This window comes from Anolis carolinensis, chromosome 4, assembly GCF_035594765.1.
Source record: "Anolis carolinensis isolate JA03-04 chromosome 4, rAnoCar3.1.pri, whole genome shotgun sequence".
NCBI classification, from domain to species: Eukaryota; Metazoa; Chordata; class Lepidosauria; order Squamata; family Dactyloidae; genus Anolis; species Anolis carolinensis.
Genome location: NC_085844.1, coordinates 89,604,289 through 89,623,430, shown reverse-complemented (window position 1 = coordinate 89,623,430; position 19,142 = coordinate 89,604,289). Strand labels below are relative to the sequence as shown.

Here is a 19,142-nt window from a genome sequence, read left to right as displayed (position 1 = left end):
AATCCATGACAATCTCATTCTCTCTTGTAGAAGCCCCCATTTTCAGGAACCAAGTGAGTCCAAAGCTCATATTGAAAACACTTTTAAATCACAAGGACACTTTTAATTCCATCGGAACTCTGGCTAACTTATTTGTATTCCATTACTGCTATGGTGCATGAAAAAGAACAACTATGTCGGCCGTTTTATTGTATTTTAATTGTTCTCTCAGGGTTTATGTCTTAATTGTTAATTATATCATTAGTGTAATCATGTTTATTTGACTATTCATATTCTCTTTTCTATTTTGATGTTAATTTCCCTTTTGTCAAAAGTTTATGGTTATTGGTTTGTATTATGTGGTATGACTTTTGAGATTTTGTATTTGCGAAAGGCATTTAATGTTTGCCCTTTTTTGATGTGTAAACCACCTTGGATCCCCTCGGGGAGGTGGGTGGTCTACAAATAAAGTTTTTTATTATTTTATTTATAAGAAACCATATAATATAATTACTTTACATGAACCTTTTAAGACTAAATACTAAGGACTAATACTTGATCTTATTGTGTTTCTTTGCAATCGGATTCCATTGAACTAATCTGGACTTATTCCAAAGCAGTGTGCATAGGAACCATTCACTGTCCATTCAAGTTGTGTTTATTTAGAAATGAGTTCCACAGAAATTGAGATGACCTGTTTCCTGGTAACCTTTGAATCAGTGGAAGGAGGAAGCTCTCTATAAATTGGAAACAAACCAATATATTTATATCTCTTCTATTCAATTCTATACTCATTATACTTGAAGAAATATGAATAAATGCATACTTTTGTAACTGATAAGATAGGTTAATAATTGCACAACTACTACAAATGGCAAAACATTGCTACTGCCAATGATTTTAAAACATAATGGAACTTGTGATATGGACAATGTGTTTCTCTAGAACAGTGTTTCTCATACTATGCTCCTCTAAGTGTTTTGGACTTCAGTTTACTAGGAATTAGGAATTGAGGGAACTGGAGTCCAAAACATCTGGAGGAGAACAGTTTGAAAAACTCTGCTCTAGAAAATTGCCTTATTTTCTCTCTTTAAAACAAAGGCTCTTTTCAGCTTGTCAAATGTACCTATACACGCTAACATTAAGCTTTGATTCTCTGCATTCTTGTTCTCACCCCACCTTACCTTTTGTTTCAATACCCAACTATCCTGGCCAACCCATCGAAAGCTTTCCTAACCCCACACCCAATTCTGCTGCCCTGCCCCTGATTAAAAGAGGGCTTTTGTTGCTTTGTATGCTGTCACCACCTTCCACTGCAGGTTTGTAGTGGCCTATATGAGTGATCTCTTCTCTCCAGGCAGCCTCTACAGCTTGTTGTTACTGCGATTGTCTTCTGCTTTGGGTGTGCATTAGTATGATAGCTTTTTTAAAAAAAGAGGGTAAAGAATGATGGTGGCTGAGAGAGTGGGAAAGAAACCAGCAGGGAGCAAGTTGCAGCCATCAAGAGTGGAGGCAGCATGGCAAGAGGATGAAATGGGAAGAAGCCGTGTGTGCCAGGAGAATGAGGCAATGACAATGGAGAGAAGCAATTGAGAGCTGCTTATCCCCAAACGGAGTATAATGGAATGGAGCGGAGTGGGGAGAAGAGGCTACTTCATCATGCAGGGGGGAAACTTCTTTAACTTCTTTAATCCCACCATTGCCACCAATATAACAGAGCGCGGACACCAAATATATCGGACACCTCTCCACTCTACAAGCGCACACACAAGCACACGTTTTGAGAGGCGAGGGTATACCATTTGATTTTAGATTTTCTTTTAAAATGGGAGCTGCCACCAACCTAAAATGTCTTTAGGATTTTTTTTTGTTAAATATGTCTGAGGCAAACTTCTCCCATTCCCCGTCCACACTGTTTCCAACCACTGGCTCTCAAACTGATGTTCACTATGAGGCTTTTCTGTGGTATTTTATGGTTGTATTGCTGGAACTTTTATTAAGGCTTCTTGATGGAAAATATACACTGTGGAGGCTTTTGAAAGTTGAAAATAGAATAATAATTTATTTTCTTAAAACAGGCAAATGATTACTTCAGAGAGGTACATTAGCGTAAACGGTTACAGATGTTCTTCAGCTTAACTTAGTTGTATGTTTCAGATTACTTCACTTAGTTTCAAACAGTTCCAACCAACCAATCTATCTATTGGTCACAAAAACCCTCGCTCTATTTGCTGAGAATAGTCACGAGTTCCCCTGGGTTGTTAACTAACTCTTACCTAGAGTCCTTCTATTAACCAGCCCAGTAGTGAGAGTCAATCCCTTGAGTTATCTTCCCCCCAAGAGATTCAAACTGCCTGAACTAGCCTGTCAGTTTTCACAGCTTTCAATTCTCTCTCACACACACACCCTCCAAACTGCTCTTTTCTCTCCAAACACCAAAACCGAACTGCCTGGAGCTCTTTTTTTCCTCTCTAAGATTTGGCTCCTCCCATCTGCTCTGGTTGGCCAATCCTAGGAGTCTCTCTCTAAGCTCCTCCCTATTTCTAACCACACTCAAGATGGCTGCCTGGCATTCCTCTACAAAATGGAGGATTGCCTCACTCACTGTTACCCAGACTTCATTCCAGGCCTAATAGGTAAGGTTCACTACATGGAGGCTGGCCCAGAAGGCCTGGCACCACAGACTCCATGCAGCCTAACACAGGACCCTTCCAGAAAAGCCCAAAAATTTGGGACCTGTCACACTTTTACCAGAGGCATGCAAATGATGCCCCCGGTAGAAGTGAATTAATTTGGAATGCCTGTGGTTATTCCAAATCAATTAAATACTCCATTAGACCCAGGCCTTCCTAAAAGACCCAGCTCTAATGGGGTACTAGGCCTGTCGGGACTGACTATGGAATTATTCTGGGACTACCCAGAGGTCAATCCCCTACAGCCATCACACACTTTTGGGGCTCTTGGGGCCCAAAGGTGTGACATGGCACCCCCACTCCCCCAACCCTCCCCCCAATAGGCTTACAAATAAGAAAAACTTATTGGGCTGCCATCAAGCTACTTTATGAGCTCTGCTGGCATGTAGAAATGGTGCACCAGAAGACCGGGGGAATCACTCCTGTCCTGCTCCTCTCCTGGCACATCATTTCTACATGCCAGGAGGACTCAGTACTTTAATGGCAGTCCGTCTAGAAAATCCATGAGTTATTTATCTGCACATGGTCCCAAAACATGAAACTTGTTTTTCTAAAATTGAGATAATGAATCTGAAATCCTATTGTCCAGACCTGGAATAAAATGAGCTGAGAATTATATTAACAGAATAACAAATCTCAATAACAGAAAAACAAATCTCAATAGTTTCATGACCCTCTCTAAATGACATAATGTAGTTCTAGAGGCAGAATTCCCCTCTCCTTTCTCCAAAACTCAGTGGCATTATTTAGATGGAACACCAAACTAGCTGACACCTCCATTCTTAGGGGATTGTATCCTCCTCCTATCCAAAAAGTGGGATTTTGGCCCCCTCTGTAGCCTCCAAATTTAAGTGAAATTGGTGTTTTAAACACCGATTTCACTTAAATTGGGGTCAGTGTAGAAAGGCCCTGATGATGTGTTATAATGCAGTGTCTGATTGTAGATTAACTACATTGAATCAAATTATATGTCAGTGTAGACTCATATAATCTAGATCAATGCAGTTAATCAGCATTCTTAGACTGCATTATACTGCAGTGTAGATCCAGCCTGAATATTCTCCAGATGAAGACTGTTTGGAAGCTTCAAGTAGCCCAATGAGCACACAGCCAGATTTCTAACCAGAGCAACGTCCAGGGAGCATACCACCCCCTATTACTTCAGCTCCACTAACTGCCAGTCTGCTACACAATTCAAAATGCTGGCCCAGCCTACCTGTCCAAACGTATCTCCTTCTATGAACCATCGCAGAGACTAAGATCTTCTGGGGAGGCCCTGCTCTCACCTCTGCCTCCTTTGCAGGTGCAGTTGGCTGGCATGAGACACAGGGCCTTCTCAGTGGTGGCCCCTCAGCTGTGGAACTCTCTCCCTAGTGAAATTAAATCAGCACCATCCCTTCTGACCTTTAGAAAAAAATAAAAATGTGATCATGGGACATAGGATATGTTTTGGATAGAAATATTTAGTGCAATAAGTAAATATGGAATAGTGCAATGACAACTGGAACGGCCTCAGACTATGATATTGGACTAAGTGGTTTTAATTAATTGGTTTTTAATATTTGAGATGTTTTAACGGTTGGTTTTAATGTATATGTTTGCTGAATGTATGTTGTATGGCATCAAATTGTTGTTGTTGTGTGTGTGTGTGAGAGAGTGTGTGTGTGTGTGTGTATGTGTATGTATATATATATATATATATATATATATATATATATACACACACACACACACACACACACACACACACAGAGAGAGAGAGAGAGAGAGAGAGAGCGCCAGTGGTGAAGTGCGTTAAAGCACTGAGCTGGAGTCCCAGGTTCAATCCCCGAGAGCGGCGTGAGCGGCCGCGTTAGCTCTAGCTCCTGCCAACCTAGCAGTTCAAAAACATGCCAATGTGAGTAGATCAATAGGTACCACTCCGGCGGGAAGGTAACGGTGCTCCATGCAGTCATGCCAGCCACATGACCTTGGAGGTGTCTATGGACAACACCGGCTCTTCGGCCTAGAACTGGAGATGAGCACCAATCCCCAGAGTCAGACATGATTGCACTTAACGTCAGGGGAAACCTTTACCTTTACTATATGAGCCACTCTGAGTTCTAAAGAATAGGCTACAAGCCAAACTATCTCCAGTTAATGGCATGTTAGCTGTGGGTGGTTGTCATGGAACCCAGTTACAGGGCTTTGGTAATTCAGCCCTGTAACTGGGAGTCATAACATAAACAATCCCAGGAGCACCTGGCAGAAGAAGATAGAATATGCCTGGGAACTTGGGGCCGAAAGTATAAACAATTATAATTGGTCTAGTGTGTGAAAATGGTAGTAATGTGATATTGGGGGTGGGACTTGATGATGATATTTACGTGTGGTGTTACGTAGCATCAAAAGTTATAAAAATAGTTGTATGTAAACATTGAGTCATTCCTGACTTTTCCAAAGTCATGTATTCTTCAATAAAGATTGGATTTGAGAGCAGTTATCTCTGATCTGCGTTCAGACTGATCCTTTGAAGTGAGCAGGACAATTAAGTCAGGAATCCCGTTCTCACCCTCCTGCAAATTTGCAGTGAAGTGATAATGAGCAGGGAAGGAGATCAAAGCCATGACGGAGCAAAGGGGCCTTCGCTGGGAGCTCGGCCGTTGGCAGAAGAGACATTGCAAGCCATAGCTTCCTCTACGGGGTACCCCAAGCCGGACGGCGTGACCCAGAGGATTCCCAGAGGGGGAAGAGGCGTTCCGGCGGCGGCAGAAACCAGTTGGGGATCTGGAGGAAGCATGCCGGAGACCGTGGCCCTGCGGTTATCCATCCTGGAAACTCATTTATCCAGGCTGTCGGATACCGTGGGGAGAATAGTGCCAATATTGGAAGAGAATCTCCAAAAAGAGCACATCCGATATGGCGCCGAGAGAGAGCCAGGCAAAGGAGGCGATTGGAGCCAGAGGGGACAGCGAGCTTCAACGCAGAGTCCCACGGCGGCAAGGGACGAGGGAGACGAGGAATATTGGCAAGAGCTGGAGTTCCGGGACAGAATGGCGCGCGAAGTGGAGCGCCAGCAAGCTCTGGGAATTCTGAGGCCGCCAACCCCAACAGAGCTCCCAACCCCCCGAATGGGCGTCGGAGTAGAAAGACCACTGGGGCCAGGGATCGGGTCCAGTGGATTAGCTGACGAAGGCGGAGAGGAGCAGGAGATCCAGGAAGAGGAGGAGGATGTGCCGTACGACGAGGAAAGGCGAGATGCGGGGGCTACAGCGAGGCCAGTATGCGGATGGGGGGAAGGGCCGACAGCGGCGGCAGGATTTCGGGAGCCGCGCAGAATGACCACCGGAGTGGGGCGCGGCGTGTTCCAAGGGGCCATCCAAGGAAACCCGATGCAAACCTTCCCCATGCCTCCCAGACAGCATCAACGGGCCGCCGAATGGATGCCAAGAAGGGAAGATCTCAAGCTAGAATACGGAGGGGAATCAGCCGAACTGAACTTTTTTCTAATTAGCATCAGGGGATACATGGAAGACAATGCACACACATTCCCCTCCGAAGCAAGCAGGGTTCGGGCCATCGGCAACACACTAAAGAGAGGAGCGGCCAGCTGGTATGTGCAACTACATGCCAGACAGGACCCATGCCTGAGGTCAGTGCCCCGCTTCCTCGCCGCACTGGAAAACCGGTTCAGAGACCGGCTAGAGCAATTGAGAGCCCGAGACCAGCTTAAAGGAATAAAGCAGAGGGACAAAACGGTGCCCGAGTACGCAGAGGAATTCCTCAACCTCACGGAAAGGGTGCCAGAGTGGTCCGAAGTAACCAAAGTGGAAATATTTAAAGAGGGACTACGCCCCGAGGTTTTCAGCTGGGCAGCGCACAGAGATGACCCCGAAACGTTACAGGGATGGATTCAACTAGCGGGGCGCGTTGAATCCACCCTAGCCCAAGTAAAGCGCTTCAGGAGCAGCGGCGGCCAGCAAAGACCGGTGGCGAGAGGTCGAGGAGAAACGAGGAAGCAGGAAGGACCCGGAGGGAGACCGGGGATTCCCTCCAGAGGAGATGACAACAAACCTAAACCGGGATGCTTTGTATGTGGGAAGACGGGCCATCGAGCAGCAGAATGCTGGGCCCGGAAGGGGGGGCCGCCAAAACCCTCAAAGCCCAAGCCAGCAACCGGGAGGCGTGCGGAGGAGGAGGTGCAAGCCCCAGAATCTTCAGAAAAATTGGTGAGTCGGGACAAACGCATGATAGTAGTGCCAATCTGCCTCTCGGGGCTAGAGAATCGGGCCACCTGCAAGGCATTTGTGGATTGTGGTTGTTCCAGGAATATTATAACTCCAGAGTTAGCAGGAGCGTTGAAATGCCAGCAGATGGCGCTTGACTCCCCAATTGCGTTTTCGCAGCTAGACGGATCAGTTGCTACTGGGGAAGTATCTACAAAGGAAATACGGGAGGTCCCATGTAAAATAGGCAAATGGGAAGGAAGAATATCCTTTGTGATAGCCCCTATTGCCACATACCACGTAATATTAGGGATACCATGGCTCGAACAGGCAAATCCCGAAGTAGATTGGAGAGGAAAGAGCCTAGCATTTAAAGAACAGCAGACGCAATGGGAGATAAGCAAGATTGCAGAAGAGGAGGACGAGGGAGATGAAGAAGGTGAAATAGACCCACAGCTATTGCCACCTGAATACAGAGACTTTGTGGATGTGTTCAATCAGAAAGAGGCAAGTAAATTACCTCCCAAAAGGAATATAGAAGTAGAAATTGAAATAACCCCCGGAGCAAACTTACCAAAACCAAAAGTGTATCCCATGTCTGTGCAGGAGAAGGAGGAATTGAGGAAATACATTGATAAAAACCTGGCGCGGGGCTTCATTAAGCCATCCAATTCTCCTCTCGGGGCCCCAGTGTTATTCAGGAGAAAGAAAGACAACTCCCTAAGATTGTGCATTGATTATCGAAATTTAAATGCAATTACTAAGGACAATAAATACCCTATGCCCTTAGTAAAGGATTTAATTACCGTATTGAAAAAAGGGAGCATATTTACTAAACTTGATTTAATTGAAGCATATCATAAATTAAGGATCAAACCGGAGGATACTTGGAAAACTGCATTTTCCTGCGCATTCGGCCATTTTGAATATAAAATTTTGCCTTTCGGATTAAAAAACGGAGGCGGGTGCTTTATGCAGCTTATAAATGAAATACTGCACCCATTGTTGTACAGAGGGGTATTCATATTTCTTGATGATATCTTGATTGTGACTGAAGATAAGGAAAAGCACGTGAAATTGGTCCGGGAAGTTTTGCAGAGACTAAGAGAAGCAAAGCTGTACGCAAAACTGTCCAAATGTGAATTTAATAAAACTCAAATTGACTTTCTGGGGTATCGGATATCTCCAGAAGGGTTAGCTATGGATCCAGCTAAAGTATCAGATGTAAAAGAATGCGGAGTGCCTCAAACAAGGAGGCAATTGCAATCGTTTCTGGGGTTTGCAAATTTTTATAGATCCTTCATAAAAGGCTTCGCGCAAATAACCGCACCCCTTACTGAACTTTTAAAAACAAAAGGGAAAGGAGAGACAGCAAAAGTAAAAGCTCCTGGCGCCAAACTAAGTTGGACGCCAGAATGCCAAAAGGCGTTTGAAACCCTAAAAGAATGCTTCACAGAAGGACCCATTCTAAAACACCCCGATATCAGGAGCCCTTTCATAATCCATTGCGATGCCTCAGACTGTGCGTATGGGGCAGTACTATTGCAAAAGGATCAAAATGGGAACTTAAAACCCTGTGGATATTTGTCCCGGAAGTTCAGCGAAACTGAAAAATGTTGGCCGATATGGGAAAAAGAGGCACTAGCCATATTAAAAGCCTTAGAATGCTGGCGACACTTTCTCGAAGGAAGCGGAATCCCATTTGAAATTTGGTCTGACCATAAGAACCTCCAGTATTTAAAGTCCCCTCGAAAATTGTCCCCCAAACAGATTAGATGGGCACAATACTTCAGCAGGTTCGATTTCCAATTAAAGTTTTTTCAAGGGAAGCAGAATGTCTTGGCAGATGCTCTTTCACGCATGCCTCAACACGAAGGAATACCCACAGCAAAAGAGGGAACAATATTCTCTGATAAACAATGGGGCTTAGCTGTCAGAACAAGAGCACAAACCCAAAAGGAGAACACTGCTATGGTTGAACTCGACGGAAAAGATAATTGGGGAAACGAGCTGAAACAGTCTTATGAAGGAGACCAGTGGATCGCATCCAATGCAGAACAGGGGGAGCAGAAGGGGGGATTTTGGTTTGTGAACAAGAAACTGTATATCCCAGCAACATTAAGGATCAAGATTTTGCATCGTTTTCACAATAACCAGAGCGCTGGTCATACAGGAATTACAAAAACAACGAAAGCAATAGCAAAACATTGCTGGTGGCCAGGGATGAGGAAGGACATAAAAAATCATGTTGTTCAATGTGATGATTGTGCCAGAAATAAATCGAGAGGAGGGAAGCCAATGGGATTATTACAAACAGTAGCAGAACCTACCAGACCTTGGGAATGTGTAGCTATGGACTTTGTGGGGGAACTACCGGTTAGCAAAGGACATCGTTATATTTGGACAGTATTGGACCTGTTTTCTAAACAGGCCCACTTTATAGCACTGACGAAACTACCATCAGCCGAGAAACTAGCTGAATTGTACATAAACCACATTTACAAACTGCATGGATGTCCCAGTAGAGTGGTCAGTGACAGAGGAGTACAATTCACAGCAAAATTTTGGGAAAAATTCCTGGAAATGCTAGGAGCAGAAAGGAGTTTAAGTTCTGCTTTTCACCCCATGACAAATGGGGCGGTAGAACGTACTCAGCAGACACTTGGGCAGTTCCTTCGAATGTACTCTAACATGAGACAAAATGACTGGTCTCGGTGGTTGGCTTTTGCAGAACTAGCTTTTAATTCGACTATACATTCAGCAACAAATAAAACCCCCTTTGAAGTAGTTTACGGGTATGAAATACAGCCTCTGCCCCAGCTGCCAAGATGGACAGAGAATGAGGGAACAGAGGCAGGGAAATGGAAAGCGCAAATGATGGAATGCTGGAGTCAAGTGACTGCATCCTTAAAAGAAGCACATAAAAAGTATAAAGTATTCGCAGACAGAAAGAGGGTGGAAGGTGATAAATTGGAGAAAGGAGATTTAGTGTGGCTAAGTACCCAAAACATCAAACTGGGGCTACCTTCGAAAAAATTGGGCCCTAAATATATTGGACCATTTAGAATACAGGGTGTTATCAACGAGGTGACTTTCCAGTTGGCATTGCCAAAAAGTTTAGGGAAAATACACCCTGTATTCCATCGTAGCTTACTGAAAAAATATATGGGTACTTTGGACAAAATGGACACATAGAATTATTGTTTTGTTTCAGACTTGTGATGAAAGAAGAACCGAAGAGGAGGACGAAGAAAAGGAGGGCACCATGTCATGGAACCCAGTTACAGGGCTTTGGTAATTCAGCCCTGTAACTGGGAGTCATAACATAAACAATCCCAGGAGCACCTGGCAGAAGAAGATAGAATATGCCTGGGAACTTGGGGCCGAAAGTATAAACAATTATAATTGGTCTAGTGTGTGAAAATGGTAGTAATGTGATATTGGGGGTGGGACTTGATGATGATATTTACGTGTGGTGTTACGTAGCATCAAAAGTTATAAAAATAGTTGTATGTAAACATTGAGTCATTCCTGACTTTTCCAAAGTCATGTATTCTTCAATAAAGATTGGATTTGAGAGCAGTTATCTCTGATCTGCGTTCAGACTGATCCTTTGAAGTGAGCAGGACAGGTGGTGTGGTTGGAGTTAACATACCCATAGGGTTCTTTATTTATTTATTTCGTGTCAAAAGCATTGCATAACAAATACATTTTAAAATGATGAAAAAAAAGGAAATCACAAGCAACTAAATAGTTTTAAACCAAAAACGGGCAACAGCAACCGCATTGTCCGTAGCTTTAAACAACTCCTCCTCCGTGCATGAGGCAGGACATCGTGGGCAAGCATACATATGCGGAGTTGTTTGTTCTGCTCCACAGTCACACAAGATGGAGGATTCCTCCAGGTAGTGCCACCTTGCCAAGTTGTCTTTTGATCTGCCCACTCCACTTCTGAGTCTGTTCAGGGACTTCCAAGTTGCCCATTCTTGGTTTGCTCCTGGAGGAAGACCCTCATAGGGATGCTATCCAGTTGGAATTGCCTGGTTTAGCTGCCCAGAGGGACACCCTTGCTGTTGCTGGAGGAACATCAAGAGGAGTGGTGGTTCTCATGAAGCCCTTCCTTGATTTGAGTCTGGTGGGAGGAGGCTGATAGTCATGCAGTGGGTGGCTTTCACAGTGTTCAGTGTTATTTCTCTCACCGTTAGCAGCAACTTCCCGTCGCACATCAGGAGGGGCAATGCCAACTAACTTGTAGAGTTTATCAACAGGTGTAGGTTTAAGGCATCCTGTGATTATTCTGCATGTTTTGTTTAGTGCTATGTCCACCTGCTTCGCATGGGCAGACTTTTGCCAGACAGGACAGGCGTACTTAGCAGTTGAGAAAAACAAGGCCAGGGCTGATGTTCTTATTACTTGTGGGTCTGCACCCCATGAGCTGCCAGTCAGTTTCCGCAGGATGTTGTTGCGTGCAGCTACTTAGAGGGTTCTTTTAAAGTACCAGATTTACAGCATCCTAAAATTGTGGCTTTTTCTGCAAGAATAAAACCTGTTCAGGATCCAGTGATGCTGAGTGACAAATAAATTATGTTGGATTTTAATCCCAGAGATTGATCATGAATGTCCAGGTGCATATTCAAAACATATTCAAAGTTTAAAGTCAACGATCTATAATTCCCATGCTTAATATTGATCCAATTGACAACTTGGAGAAAAAACATAGGGCTCTTCTACACAGACCCTAAAACAAGGAAGGAACCAACCTTCCTTCCTTCCTTCCTTCCTTCCTTCCTTCCTTCCTTCCTTCCTTCCTTCGTTTTTTTTTTTTTTTTTGGTTTAATATTTTGGTATCAGTTTTCATATTTCTATGCATTTTTTTCATTTCCTCCCTCATTTTTAAATCACTTCCTAACCCAGCAGCCATATAGTGAGTTGTTTCAGCGTCTTCTTAACTTTAGCCAGCTGAAAGGAAGCTTATGGTTAGTTTTGGCCTAGAGATAGTCAGGCCTTTTCTCGGAATAAGAAAGCAAACATTCTGTTTTCAATGTTTGCTGACCAAACATTGCAGAATTGTCAGACAGTGCAATGGGAAGTAAAAGCGGGTATTTATACATTTTTTACCATGTCATAAATGACAATGAGGACATTACTTTCTAAACTTCCCCTTTGAATCAATGGGTATTGTTGTTAAAAAATTGTTGTTTGTCTCTAATACGGAAGTAGGAACTTTAATCTGAAGTTCAGCTGTTCAGTTATTTAATTTTGGGGAAACTGAGACATTGTGCAGCTGCCCTGGTACAAAACTATGATGTTGACGTAATTGGGTTTTTTTTTCTATAAATGGATTTCAACATTTTAAAACTCTGGACATATTAAATGCAATTGTCAACAATTGAAAACTGCAGCAGGAGTTGCAAAAAGGCAACAATTGGATAGAGAAAACCTAAAGTCAAAAGGAAGATTGCAAAAATAATAATCCATTTTAGTTTAATAATGAATAGTAATGTATTATATGTGGGCTGCACATCCTCTGTATCATTTAGAACAGGAAAGCATAATTTCAGCCTATGCTCATTTGGTGGGATATTTGTCGGATATGAACAGATTTTCTCAAATCACATTGTGATAGGAAATATCCTCTTCCTTCAACATTTACTTGCCATTTGATGTTTAAAACTATTATAAGAAAGAATTTAGTTTTCCTGTTCTTCAGAAGAATTAAGCAATGTTGTGGGTTTTATGAGTGAACTATTATTGTACTTAAGTTGTGCAACTGTGGTCATATAATATTACACAACTATTTGCATGTCTTGAGTAATTTTCCAAATAATCACGTTATGTATAAAATGCCCAGGGTCACCCAGTGGGTTTCCATGGCTGAGGGGATTCAAATCTTGGTCTAATGCTTGAACCACTACATAAGACTACACTACGCTGTCTCTCTAACTTTTAATCTAGTTAAAACTAGTATGAGAACATGAGAGCGCCAGTGGTTTGAACAAGGTATAAAAATTCCAGGATTTTGTTACTGATCCATTACAACTTAAACAGCAGAAAGAAAAAAGTGAATTGCATGGTGTACTACATTTCCTATTGTTCTGTGTGAGATTCTAGCAACCAGAACACCCTTTGAATATCCTGTAATAAATATGTAACAACTCTTGGTGTGTATGCCCTCTATTATATTAACCTCAGCCTTCCTTATCCAGTTATACTATCAAGCTTAACCACTTCTACATTTTAGAAGATCCTTGGATATAGGCTTGGATATAAATAGTGGGTGTTGTATGCTATATTTCAGAAGTAACAACTTGCAAAGTCACCTTGAATATTCCCTACCTAAGAAAACCTAAGAAAACCCTGGTGGCGAAGTGTGTTAAAGCGCTGAGCTGCTGAACTTGTGGACCGAAAGGTCTCAGGTTCAAATCCTGGGAGCGGAATGAGCGCCCGCTGTTAACCCCAGCTCCTGCCAACTTAGCAGTTCGAAAACATGCAAATGTGAGTAGATCAATAGGTACCGCTCCGGCAGGAAGGTAACGGCGCTCCATGCAATCATGCTGGCCACATGTCCTGGAGATTTCTAAGGACAACGCTGGCTCTTCGGCTCAGAAATGGAGATGAGCACCAACCCCCAGCGTCAGTCACGACTGGACTTAACGTCAGGGGAAACCTTTACCTTTACCTTTAAGAAAACCTGATGAAATTCATGGAATTACAAGAGATTGACAGGTAACTTGAGTGCACACTCACATACAATTATGTTAATCAATCACCAGTCCTAGCCTAGCCTTAATTCCAGAGTGTAATGGATTACACTCACTGTGGTTATTTTCAGTGTGTATCTATGAACACAGATTTTAAAGCAACTGCTCTGGTTTGTGTGTTGTGACCTAAAATGTTGCACTACACCCACTGCATGCCCAGTAGCTGAAAGTACCAAATGGTTGGCTGTATTAAGACATCTGCAAACAGCCTCAAGAAACATGCTCTTGTTTCACAAACTATATTGAGTCACAAGAAACAATTTCTGGGCCATACATGATGAACATTCTGTACTTCCTTCCCTCCTGGTAAAAAATGTGATTACTTCTGTTTTTTCTTGCAGATATCTGGATTGAAGGATGACTGATTCTGTAAAGGTCAGCACATTGTGGACTGTAGCATTAAATAGATGATATTACTCTACCATAGTTCCCTGTTTATTGGAACTGCAGTCAACAAATCCATAAAAGGTATTGATTATGATTTGTATTTATTCTGCTCCATGATCTTAAGCATATTCACCCAGAATCTCTATTGACTTAAATGGGACTTCTTCCACATTATACCTGTGCTTGGAACCCTTTGCAATTTTTCACCTTTTTATTATTGTTGTTGCTCTAGCAGTTCTTGATCTATTCTTACCTGAAGTCCTCAAGGTTTGAAAATGCCTGTTACAAACAATACCACACAACACAAACTGAAATAAAGACAATTCAATAACTTTTAGGTGTGGTTTAAAAATAACAACAAACAAATCACAAAGTCCTTAAGTTCAAATGACTGGATGTGTCAGTTAACAGAGAAATGCAGAACCAAAGTTTGAAAGACTCCAATACATGAAGACCAGTGTTAAATTGTTGAGCCACAGTTTCAACCAAACTGACATTAATACATTTTCCTTAACCTTTTGAAGAACATTAATTTAAATGTAATTATAATTTTTCTTAGTGCCAGAAAAAATAGCACTTTTTGCAGTAACTACTACAACTATCATGTGTCGTTCTTTTCTGCTTCGCTCCAATGATTAGCCAACATAATCTTTCATACTGACTGAGAGCTTGTCTGACTGGCCAAAAATTCAGACCACTCTTGCTTTTTGTGAGTTTTTTTCCTTCTGTTAGAACTGAAAACTCTGGGACCAAACTCCTGGTTGACATTGGCAAAGACACCAAGCAATGGCCAGGAACTCTAGAGTTTAAAAGCCACCACTATGGCAACAACAACAACCTAAACGACACAGGGAAGAGTGTTTATTTTCAACATATGAACAAAAATTTTCATAAGCATTGGCCAAGTCATAATAATCCTTTTTCTTTTATAAGGACATGACTATGTGTACTATTTGCCTGTTTCAAGATTTCTTCTTTAAAAATAAAAATAAAGCAACAATTTTGAGTATATGGAAATTCTATGATTTGCCTTTTTTTTTTGATTGCAGCACTTTTCAGAGAGCATGCATTGCACATATGTTGGAACAATACTAAACTAAAACTTTTCTTGTTTTAGGGTACCTCTACAATATAGAATTGATACAGCTTGATATATGTGTAACTGCTATGGTTTAATGCTACAGAAGCATTAGAGTTGTAGTTCTACAATCTTCTCTGGCAAAGAGAGTTTGTGCATAACACTGAACTATAGCAGCTATAGTGTTGTCAAGCTTCATTAATTCTACAGTGTAGATGTATTCTGAGATATCAAAATCAATAGACAGCTTGTGTACATGTATCCAAGATTTATATACTTTCATAGAGACCCATTCACCAGTCCCTTGGAAACCCTTTAGTTGAGGCATTGCCATGGTGAAAAATTGGATGTTGAAGGAATGGCATCATTAGATGTAACTATTTTGATGGAGTGCAATCATCATCATTACATCTGATAAAGCTGGCTCTTTGTTTTATTTGTTATTAACCATTATAGCTCTGTTTAGGGCTGTGCAAAAAATTATAAGAGGGTTGTAATTTGTAAGTGTTTTGTTAAATCCATAGTTACAACCCAATTTATGACACCCAGAGCCACCAGTTGTCACACACAAATGAATCAAAATACCCACTTCCATGTTTTTATAAACAAATTGTTTATTGTATGTTCTCTCTCTCTCTCTCTCTCTCTCTCTCTGTCTACCTCCCTCCCTTTTGTTGTGCCCTCATGTCTCCAGCACATTTGATGGTAGAGGGTCTGCGGCCGTTAGCTGGGTCTCCTCTTCCACCAGGTGCAGGACAGGGCCTGAACTGGTAAGGCTAGTGTTCCCGTGCCAGAGACCTTTGGTGGGCCTCCTCCCCTATCAGGTGTGCAGCTCACGCTAGACCCAGTGCAGGGTATGACCTGCTCATGTAAGGCCAGGCAGCAAATGGAGAAGAGCCATCCCAAGCCATCAGGGCCTCCTTCTTCACCAGATATAACTTAGCTCTTGTAGGTTTTATAATATTGCAAGGAAAAAATTCCTGTCACTTCATATTACCTGTCTGAACATATTCATATTACCTGTCTGAACATATTCATATTACCTGTCCGAACATTACCAGGCCCAGTTTACCTGTACAAACGTATCTTCCCCTATGAGCCACCTTGGAGATTAAGATCATCTGGGGAGGCCCTGCTCTCGGTCCTGCTTGCCTCACAAGCAAGGCTGGCAGGGACGAGAGACAGGGCCTTCTCAGTGGTGGCCCCTCGGCTGTGGAACCCCCCTCCCCAGTGACATCAGATCAGCCCCCTCCCTTCTAGCCTTTAGAAGGAAAGTAAAAACATGGCTTTGGGATCAGGCTTTTGGTAATTAGTATAGCCCCAGTGGCAAAGTGTGTTAAAGCACTGAGCTGCTGAACTTGCAGACCGAGAGGTCCCAGGTTCAAACCCTGGGAGTGGCGTGAACGGCCGCTGTTAGCTCCAGCTTCTGCCAACTTAGCAGAAGGTAACGGGAAGGTAACGGCACTCCATGCAGTCATGCCGGCCACATGACCTTGGAGGTGTCTACGGACAACGCCGGCTCTTCGGCTTAGAAATGGAGATGAGCACCAACCCCCAGAGTCAGACATGACTGGACTTAACGTCAGGGAAAACCTTTACCTTATAGTGAAATAACAGACTTGGAATAATGAATAATTGACAACAGAATGGCCTTGGATTATGATTTTCGGATGATGTGTTTTTAATATTGAATGTGATATTTTTAAATGTTTAATATGTATTAATTTAAAATTTTAATTGATTTTTAGTCTCTGCTGTATGTATTTTTAAGGCATCTATTGTGTCTTATATCTTTATTAAAACAATTATAAATCCAAAGGAAATTAGGTATAGTGTCTGAGTAAGGAATAGTTCTTTTTAGAAAGTCAATGATGGTTCCAAATGGGTGAAGGGAAAGGTCCGATATTATAATCCACAATGAGAGCTTGATAGCTCTCCCAAGAAATCAAAGTCCATAAGCAAAAACAGGGAAACAAGGCTGGCAGGAAACAGAGTTCAATCCACTGGAAATACTTCGTAATGATCAAGGCAGCAGAGTTGTCAAAGCTGAGGCAAACTTGAAACAGGAACAATAATAACAACTGAAGTAAAGTCAAGGTCTACTCGAGAGTCGCAGCATGGCACGGCCCAACTGGAATTGGAATACTTGGCTTGGGAACAGGAGCTGGAGATGGAGAAACTTCTCTCCAAGAGAGCAATGTTGACACCTCAAGGAAATCTACCGAGCAAAACACTTTTAACAGATTCTGGACTGTTCAGAATTTAGGGAGTACAAACTCCCAAAACTTTCCCAAGGGAATGCTAACCATTATCCCATCTATTTGCCAGTCTTTGGCTCCGGCTGATTTCTTGTTTTGCACTTCTTTCTCTAGTTACAAAATCTCTACGATTAAAAACCCCGTTCCCAGGCATCTCAGCAACATCTGGCTCTATCTGCGAGGGAGGAATAGAAGAATCTTCTCCAATTAGCAAGTCTCCAGAGCCAATATCTTCGGGCACCTGCAGCTGTAAAGGCCCCCTCTGTGGAGGGTGAAATGCCAGTATAATCCTCAGCATTATTTGTGTCAAAGTGCAAGTCCTGAACCACTGCAGGCCTTGGTGCCCTGGCTGGCTGGGATCTAACAGTTCCATTTGCTCAAGCCACTTTGCAAAACAACCAATTTGGCCTCAATTATCTTTTTTAAAAAATATATTGCACCTCCCAGAAGGTGGTGTCATTAATCTGCACTTCAGCTCTCTGCTGATTCAGAAACTTGTGCATTTTACTGAAGGCAAGAGCCAGATCTGAACTGTAAACAGCATCATGAAAACCAATTACTTTGTTGTCCCAGCCAGTATGCATTGTTACATATAATCTGATACCTGCACATTTACTAGCCATTTCTTTATACTTCAATCAGAATATTAAGATAAAGTCTAATTTAAGACCCCATGACCTTAACAATTGTCCTATTTTTTGGACTTTTCTGGATTTTTCCTATTTTATTACCTTTTTGTGTATTTATTTATTTTAATGGTACTATTATTCTGATGAAGAATTTTGGTGAATTCTAAAACCAAGTTTTGCTCCTCTAAACTTCTTTCCCTTCTTCCCTTCTTGTATGTGTTCTGTTGGGACTACTCAGTAAGCAATCAGACTTACCATCCTTTGCCATAATGTGTTGGGTTGATAAAGGCAGGGACTATCTCCGCTACTTCTTATCTCAATTTTACAACATACATCTATGCCTGCCTACTCAGAAGCATATCCAATTGAAATTAAAGCTTGCAGCTTTAATGTGATTATTTTCCTTCCTAGCTGGAAAAGTTGTTAATAGTGGGAACAGCTTAGTAAAAGCCACAGACTGTTATATTTGTGCATCACACCCCATTGACCCCCTGATGATGTAATCCTTGGATTTCCAGATGCTCGTTTTGCCCACAAACAACTCAGTACTGAATTCTGCTTCCTGTTAGTCAAGGGTGTTGCCAAAAGGTTAAAACAGCAGTCCAGGATGTCAGAAATTTGGACCCCAACTCCAGCTAACTCATTAGTTACTTCATCTAAATTACGAAATATTTCTCTTGGTTCCAGCTCTGTGAAAAAACTACAATAACATATGAGGTGGTTCGATTTGTGGATGACATGTTTTTAAACTGTTCAGCTCTGTCCAACTCTCCCTGACTATCATAATAAACAACATCTGCATTTTGTGGGCTGTTGACAACTTCTCCTGTATGCTTCTTTTTCTGGTAAAACCAGAAGCAGTACACAAGTATGCATACCTGAATTCATACCATTGTCCTACCACTGAGCTCAGGGAAGAGTATCACTATGTCAGGATACAGCAGGAACAAAGCCAAAGATGGGTTCTTCTAAATGGATCTGTGCTAATATGGAGGTGAGATGAAAGGAGAAAGAGATATACCCTTATAATACCATGAACATATTTCTAGAATCTATGCATTTCATCCTCTTAGAATAGAATAGAATAACTTTATTTTCATTGTACATTGTACAACAAAATTAAATGCTTTCCCCAGCACACATTACAAAACA

General features: G+C 42.1%; 1 long non-coding RNA gene across 1 annotated transcript; it reads left to right on the top strand.

The window, feature by feature from the left end:
* The first annotated feature begins 2,317 nt into the window (after positions 1-2,317).
* Positions 2,318-18,029, top strand: LOC134298999 (uncharacterized). Its single transcript, XR_010006156.1, has 3 exons — positions 2,318-2,615; positions 13,980-14,106; positions 17,476-18,029. It is a non-coding gene; the product is annotated as an uncharacterized LOC134298999 (long non-coding RNA).
* The last annotated feature ends 1,113 nt before the right edge of the window (positions 18,030-19,142 follow it).